The following is an 8,830-nucleotide window of genomic DNA, read 5'->3' as shown; positions in this document are numbered from 1 at the left end:
GTATCTAGATTATGCTAATCTAGGTTATAATGTAAATAATGAAATGATTACGCTAATTAAATGTTAAAAACGCTAAATGATTTAACTAATGTGTTATGAATCTTAGATTAAGCTAATTAAATAAGCCTAGACCTAGGATTAGTTAAGCAACTTATGAAACCCCGAAATTAAACTAAATCGATTAATTGAGCCTAACCTAGATGGATAATTAATAAATATATGAAATCCTAAATTGAACTAGTTGGTAAAAGCCTTTTAAATTAATTAAGATTTAATTAATCTAGAAAAAAGGGAAATGAATTACTTACATTAAATGAGCGCATTTCAATAACCTAATTAATCTAGTTTATAAAAATTACGCTAAACCTGTTTAAATGGAGGTGACATGATGTCCTAATTAAGCTAGTTACAAGCATTCTAACCTCAAGGATGTATTTAAAGATATTACAAAATCCTATTTAGACTAATAAGGTGAAATGTCTTAACCAATTAATCTAATTAATTATCCTACAGTAAATGACTAATTATTTGATTGATTAAAATAAACAACCCACAAGAGGGAAAAAGATTCGTAATTACAAAAATTTAATAAATTGAACTGAATGAAGAAATCAAATATAGTGATTTAAAAAACTAAATAAACTAAACACAATTAAATAAACAATAAATTTTTTTTTTTTGGTAAATAAATAAACAACAATTGAAATGACTAATTAGGTTAACTGCATTACTTTAATCAATCTAAATTAGTATTACACTAATACGAGTAAGGGTTGGAGCCCAAAAGATAGGAAATAGTAGGAAAACCCGAATCCCTAATACGCACCTTATGCTACGGGCCAGTTTGAGGGGCCAGCAACACCCATGCTAACTTACGTCTTAGACTACGTCCCATACGTTATTAAGAGGGAAATAAAAGAACATCATTTGATTTTAAAGTCTAAAATTAGGGGAATCCTAACCCTAAGTTTTAGGACTGGATATATGACAGACCAGAAATCAAACCAAATTAAATAAAATAAAAATAAAGAACAAAAGGAGAGGGGAAGATGCCACAAAAAAAAACAGAAATGAAATAAGAAGGTTGGTGGTCGTACAAATATGGACTGTCTAATCAACAAATTAAAGAAGTAACATAAAGCAAGAAAATGAAATAGGAAGAAGAAGAGAAGATGACATGGGCTAGAGATGGATTTTGGCAAAGTGAAGAAGATGGGAGGTGTAGTGGTTCAGATTTCGGTTATGGAGAAGGGTAGGTGGGAAGAAGTAGGAGATGATTTCAATTATGGCAAAAGGAAGGGGAGGATGAGTTCGGTTGCTGCAGGTTTTGGGGTTCAGTGATGAGGAAAAGAAAAGAAGGAGAAGATGTGAAGAAGAAAATGGTTTCAACTGAAATGGAGGAGTGCAAAAGTTTGAATTGGATACTACATGAGCATTGGTAAGAAATCTCCTCACATGAAATAAAAAACCCCAAACCCAAAGTTTGTTGCTGTGATCTATTATGCCATGGAAAGAACTAGTTGGGACTATTCATCACAGTGAAAACCTCCACTAAAGAATCAAGCGCAAGTCCGATTGCTGCAAAGAAGGAAAAGAGGAAATAAGGTAGATGCAGGTCTGAGGTTTCAGCAATGGGGAAGAAAGTTTAGGAAGAGATGGGAAGATGGAAATGGTTCGGCCATGGCAAGAGAAATGGTTGGAGAGGAAGGTGAGGGAGGTTGAAGATGGTTTCAGTGGCTGGAAATGCAATAGGAGGAGGGAAGGAAGGAGAAAAGGAAAGGGAGGAGATGGCGGTGTGCAGGTTTTGAGGGAAGAAGAGAAGGAGAACACTAGAGAAAGGAGGTTCAGTCACAAAAGAAAGAAAGGAATGAGTTGCAAGTCTGGTGAAAAGGAAACAAAGAAGAAGAGAGGAGGGAGGTTCGGTGTGTTTTAGATTTGGAAGAAGAAGGAGAGGGCCGTGGGTGGTTGGGAGAAGAAAAGAAGAAGAGATAGAGAAGGGGGAGAAAGGATTAGGGTTCTTGGATCCTAATCTAAGGGCCTAGATCTAAAGAACAAAAGCAATTAACCTTTTTTGCTAGAAGATCAGAATATATTAAAAATGAGGAAAAAGAAAAATAAAATACAAGAGCGAGAAGAGAGCCTCCACCTTCGGTATTGCCATCAGCAGAGGCTCACAACCGCTATCTCACAAAGTTAATAAATCTAAAGCGAGGCCGCCCATCAATATCAACTTGCAACTCATTAGCAACGGAGAGAAGAAGCTGCACATCATCAGACGAGATTCCCGATTTGGCTACGTCCTTTGCAAGGAAGCCTGCTATTGAGTTAGCTTCTCGGAAGCAGTGGGAGATCTTCCACTCAATGGTGTACAAATAGCCAAGGATATGGGACCATTCCTGAAGCACATACCATGGAATAAGTCTACGCTAAAAGAGAAAAATAGTAGCAGAGGAATCAGACTCAATCCACAGGCACCTGATATCCATCTCACGAGCAAGCTTCAGACCTTTGATTATACTCCAAATCTCTGCTGAGAAACTAGTAAAGATCCCAAGGAAAAAAATTGAAACAGAGTAGTTTCCTACCCTTGTGGTCCTTGAAGATCCCTCCTCCTCTAGCTCTACCAGGATTCCCCAGAGAGGAGCCATCAACATTGAGTTTTACCCAGGATTCCATAGGTTTGCACCAATGAACATCCAAAATGGAGGTAGAAAGAGGGGAAGATAGGGACAAGTTGAATCTTCTACTAATTACCATGTCTTCTGCAGTTTTTGGAGTAAACTTCATTCTGCTACAAATGAAAACAATCTCCCCTCTAATTGCATGGATGATCATCTCATGGCTGTGCGAATGCCCCTCAAAATGTCTCTGATTTCTTTCAAACCAAATAGTGACAATGATAGAAAACAGCCCAACTTCCCAGGCATCTCTCAGAGACCAACTGTTTCTCTCATTCTGCCACCAGGAAATCAACTCAACTATAGAAATTGGCCTCGCCCATCCTGTATTGAAAAAATCCAAGATGCCTTTCCATATCTCAAGAGAGAATTGAAATTCAAGGAAAATATGGAGGAATGATTCACAAGACGAGCCGTAAAGATCGCATTTTGATGACAGCTGAATCCCTCTATGCTGAATCAAATCATCCGTAGGTAGTTTCCCAAGGATCTAGCGCCAGTCCAGTAGAGAAAGTCTAGGAGGAAGCTTTTCTTTCCATATAAGTTTAGACCAAGAGACCAGCGAAGAGGGGTTTCTCAAACCATCCCAGGCAGACCTCACAGAGAAAATCCCCATCGGTTCCAAGCTCCACAGACACTGATCCTCCATGACGACAGAGGGAAGATTGAAGGATTTAATTGATTTAAAAAAATCATTTAAAAGATCTGAGGCAACCTGGGGCAGTGCCCAACACCGTTGCTCAATCAAATCCACAATAGAGTGGCTGAGGTTAGAAAAAGTGCCCTCGCTAAGACCAGAATATTCAAGAAAAGATTTAGGGCCCCACCAGTTGTCCCTCCAGAAGTCAATGGTGCTGCCATCACCAACAAGCCATCTCTCATGTTTAGACATGAAATCCCACATTCTCCTCAGCCCAAGTCAAATAGAGGAGCTTTTATGACCCCTCTTAATATCGCCAGAGGCAGAGAGAAACCTTGCTCTGATAAGTCTGCTCAACTGAGAGTCTTCATATTTGATCTTCCAGGCAAGTTTTGCAAGAAGAGCCTTGTTCACATCCCGAAGTCTTCTCAAGCCAAGGCCACCCTCCTTCTTAGGTTTGCAGACCTGATCCCATCTCACAGTGATAGCTTTCACAGAGTTAATCTCTCCTGTCCAGATGAAATTTCTCATCCACTTCTCCAGACATTTAATTAAAGATGCTGGCCACCAGTAAAATGAGAAACTATGTAAAGGTATACCAGAAATTACGAATTTCACTAGTTCCACCCTACCAGACATGGAAATAAGTTTTCCTTTCCATCCCACCAGCTTAGCTTTTATTTTATCCATCACTGGTAGGAGAGGGCCCCTTTTAACTCTACCAAGGAAGATTTCCACACCCAAGTACTTGGTAGGAAAATTACAAGAAGGGATAGCTAATTCCTCCACCAGCCATTGCCTTCGAACTGATGGAATCTTTCCCAAAAATAACTTGCTCTTTTCGAGATTGAAAAACTAGCCAAAGCAACTTTGGTATAAATTAAGAAAATTCTTCAAATTTCTAACGTACCTTTAGAAGCATTCATAAAGATGAACATATCGTTAGCAAAGAGGAGATGAGTAGGGACAACAACACCGCGAGGACCAGCCATTGGTTTAATGAACCCGTTGTCTACCATTTCCTTGAGGCCATGACACAGAACCTCCTCGGAAATAATAAAAAGCAGCGGAGAGATGGGGTCTCCCTATCTTAGCCCTCTGCTAACAACAAAAAATCCCTCTAGACCTCCATTTAGAAGAACTGTGATCCTGGATGATTTTTAGATTGCATAAAAACACCTAATCATAGTCTCAGAGAATCCAAACTTGCGGAGAACTTGAAACAAGTAGTCCCAGGAAAGGATATTGAACGCCATTCTGATGTCAATCTTCAACCCAAGGCCCCCACCTCTAGAGGAATTTTTCATAAGATTAGCAAGCTCAGAAGCTAACCCAATATTTGACTGAATGAATTTTCCTTTCTGAAAAGCCCCTTGTTTTGGAGAAATAATTCTGGGCAGGACATCAGAGATACGACTAGCCATGATTTTAGATAGTAATTTGCAAAAAAAATTCCCCATACACAATGGACAGGATTTATCAAGCGATCTAGCTCCCTCAACCTTGGGTATGAGAAGCAAAAAATTATTATTGATACCTTTAGGAAGAATACCTGAAGAGAAAAAGCCCTTCACTGCTCTGTAGACATTAAGGCCGGTGATATCCCAGCAAGCCTGAAGAAAGCTCCCGAGAATCCATCAGGTCTAGGCGAGCTGTCAGGGTCCAGATCCAAACAGCTCATTTTATCTCCTCCTCCAAAGGAATAGAATCCAAGGAAAGCCGATCCGAGTCTTGTAGCACCCTGGGAATGCAGTTGAGAAGTTGGGGGTGGCTGTCCAAATCCACCCGCCTATAAAAATGCTCATAAAATTCAGCAATGTATCTGCCCAGGTGCTCTTGATCAGAAATCACTTCACCATTATCCTGAACAATACTCCTGATGGAATTTTTAGATCTTTTAACCCTGGCCATGACATAAAAAAATCTTGAGCATCGGTCCCCTTCACTCTGCCATCTAACTTTGGCTTTTTGGGCACCCAGCTTCTCCTGATTTTCAGTAGCTTTCCAGAGCCTGGTTTTGGTAGTAGCCTTCAGATCAAAAAGGTGCTTAGAAAGGCCCTCCTCCTCCATTTTACCTCGAATAACATTAAGGTCTGCCTACGAAGTATTCACCTCATGATCCAGGTTTGGAAAAGGCTCTCACAACCAAGACCTCATAGGGACCTTCAGCCTCTTAAGCTTCTGAGCAAGAATAAAAGTGTAGGATCTAGAGATATGGCTTCCCCAGTTCTCATGAACCATGTCAAAAAAATCAGGGTGATCCATCCAGAACTTGTTGACTCTAAACGGGCGATTCTTAGGCTTAATGGAGGAGCCAGAACAAGCTAGCACAGGGGCACGATCAGAAGCTACCCGAGGAAGAACTTTTTGGAAGCAATCCTCAAATGTGTCTAGCCATTCTTCATTCACAAAAGTTCTATCAAGAACCATAGCCACGTTCCCTCTTCTTCTATTGTTTCTCCAAGTGTATTTCCTGCCCGATAAGGGAAGCTGAACCATTGAAGTCGAGTCAACCATGGTTCCAAATTCCATGGCAGCACCTAAACAAAACCTTACTGGACCCCTCCTCTCATGATCGAATAAAATGGAATTAAAGTGTCTAATAATCATTCTGGGATAGCCTTAAGGACTAGCAACCAGCTCCGACCACAGGGCTCTGCGATAAGCTCTTAAGTATTTTGCATAAACCATTGAGATGTGAAGTAAAGTGCCCTTCCAATCTACTTGCAAAGATATGTGTTGATCAGACATGGAGAAAACCATACGGGTCTTTAGGGACTGCTACCACATCACCCATAAGTTTGGGTGCATATTAGGCCTTTCATTCGAGATGAAATCAACCTTCAAACCAAGCTTATTAAAAAATATTCTTGGAAATTTTGACCCAGAAATCTTCGGCTTAGCAATACAGATCATATCCGGGTTATTATCTCGAATAATCTGGCCTAATGTTACCTTTGCGGCAACTTTCTTCAAACCGTGGATGTTCCAGAAAAGAAACCGCATGATAACATATAGTGATGGTGGTGATCAGTCCCAACTGCAGATCGATCCTCTACACGCACTTGCTTGCCTTTTTTCCTTTTCGTTTTGAGCCACCCTGACTGCTGGCCTTCCTCTCGCTGCAAAGCCACTGAGTCAACTCTAGCCAGCCCTTCCCTTGCACTGAGCATGGCTCCTTGCCCATTTTTTCCCACGGCATGACCCTCCCGGGGGGCAAGATCAACATGGTTTGCATGTCTTAGGCTCCTGCGCACTCCATCAATGGGCTGATTCAATGCCTGAGAACCCATCCCTTCTTTAGAGACCCCTTCATCGAATGGGTTAGGATCACCCGGGTTCTAGATTGCTCCATGCTTCAAAGCACCCATAGGAGTCGATCCATCAAAGATGCCAAGAATGACTTCTAATTGAGCTGCACATTGGACATTGGTATTAGCCCCTAAACGAGCAATGTTTTCAAAATTTGAAATAGAGTCCTCATTAGGAAAGATCTCTCTATTAATGAATGGAATATCCATATTAGCGCCTGAATTGGTAGGTCTCCTTGATTGAGGCATGACTGATTCCAAAGGATTCTCAGATGAATCTGTTTCCAAATCAGAAGCTCTTGCCATAGAGGGAATATTCTCCCTGGGATGCACAACATCTCCTTGGTCGACTGCATCACCACCGTGCATGGCACTATCACCACCGTGAGAGGCATGGTTTACACCATGAAAGACATGGCCGCCTTCTTCTTGATGAGTACTGACAATAGGGGGGACAGTTGTTAGAACCATCGAACCTCTAGGAGACTCATCAACATAAACCGCACCTAGAATGCCGCCGACATTCTGCTGGTGGAAGTTCTTCATGTCTACTGCCTTCTTCTCCCTGCAGTCACCAATGGTATGACCCACCTTTTTATAGAATCCACACTTCCCTAGTGCATCTTCGTATATTAATGGTTGTTTGAACTAGAAGAGATTAGAGGTACCAGGCTGCCTATGCTCAACCTGGATCTCCTCTGGTTGCAAACCCCCCACCTCCATCTCCATAAGAACACGGCTGTAATTTCCAAACACAACGTTTTTTGTACGTTGATCAAGAGCAATAGGCTGACCTGCAGCCTTGGCCATTGCTAATAGTACCTTTTCATGCCAATATTGCAGAGGCAGAGTGGGAAAAAGTACCCAAATGAGAGCCTTGTTGATAAATTTTTCATTAACATTAAAATCAGGGTGCCATCTCTGAAAGCGAACAAGCTGCCTGGCCACTTTCATTGGGCTTCTCCTCCACATGGAAGCCATGTCCCCTTCAGATTCAAACTAAAAAATAGTGAAGCATTTACCCATAGGTACCATCTTCACATTACCCTTAAGGTTCCAGTTCTCCCGAGCCTCCTTACACACATCATCAAGAGAAAGAAATCTGAAGTTGAGCCTACAGATTAATGCATAATGATACCTGGCTAATCGTTCTTCATACTCATCCTGAGGAATGATCACTTTAGTGAGATTCCTAGCATGAATAGGTTCAGGGAGGTCATTCCTAGCGTGAACTAGTTCAGGGAGGTCATTCACCTCAGGGATCGAACTTCCCCCTACTATTGCATATGATTTTTTAGGACCGGAATCTCCAAGACTGCTGCCACCGATTCATCCTCTGAAGGTAACGCCGCCCTCTGTAAAGAAGGAGCACTACCTCCATCTGGATCTTGACCATGACCCAAAATCCTAGCCTCCTCGACATTCCTATCACCCTCACCTTCACCGACGCTCTCCATCCCCCACCCTCAGATGACTTTGTCTTTGAGTTGTTTGTGGACTCAGTCGCCCTAACAGAACAAAAGCAATTAACAGAAAAACTAAACCAAATCAAATCGACTTAATTAAACATGTTAAATAAAAAAGAAACCAATTAAACCTAATTAATCTAATTAAACCAGATTAAACCAATTTAAAACAAAATAGATCTAATTATTAAACCTAATTGAACGAAGACGAACCAAATTAAATTGAATCCACTAAACCAAATATTAACTAACAACCTAGACCAAATTAAATAATAGTCTAATCTAGCATGCAATTAGTTTAATTAGGCAATTAGTCTATTATTTACATAATTAAAGTTAAGGAGGAAAAATTACCCAAATTTGGCTTTAATCAAGAAAAAAGGGGAGATAACCGTTGTTCTTCAAGCCTCAAATCAAACTAATCCGCACAAAATCTCCCGGCTTAAGGAAGATTACACATTATATTTTTTGTACTTGGAGTGATTTTTTGTTTAGGGAGAGGGAATTAGCCAAAACCTTAATGGGGTCATTCCTTCTCCAAAATTTTTCTCCTCCCCTTTGGAAGAGGGGAAGGGCTATATTTATAGCCAAGGGAATGGGAGAGACCTCTTTTTGGTTTCCAATGTGGGACTAAAAAAGAAGGATATTTATGAAAAAAATAGTTGCTTTTGGACAAAGGATGTTGGGCGCCACATGGCACTCCCTAGTTGCTCGAACTGGAATCTACTACTGAAT

The sequence above is a fragment of the Macadamia integrifolia genome, chromosome 9 (genome assembly GCF_013358625.1).
Source record: "Macadamia integrifolia cultivar HAES 741 chromosome 9, SCU_Mint_v3, whole genome shotgun sequence".
Lineage (NCBI taxonomy): Eukaryota > Viridiplantae > Streptophyta > Magnoliopsida > Proteales > Proteaceae > Macadamia > Macadamia integrifolia.
This window is presented reverse-complemented; position numbering follows the sequence as displayed.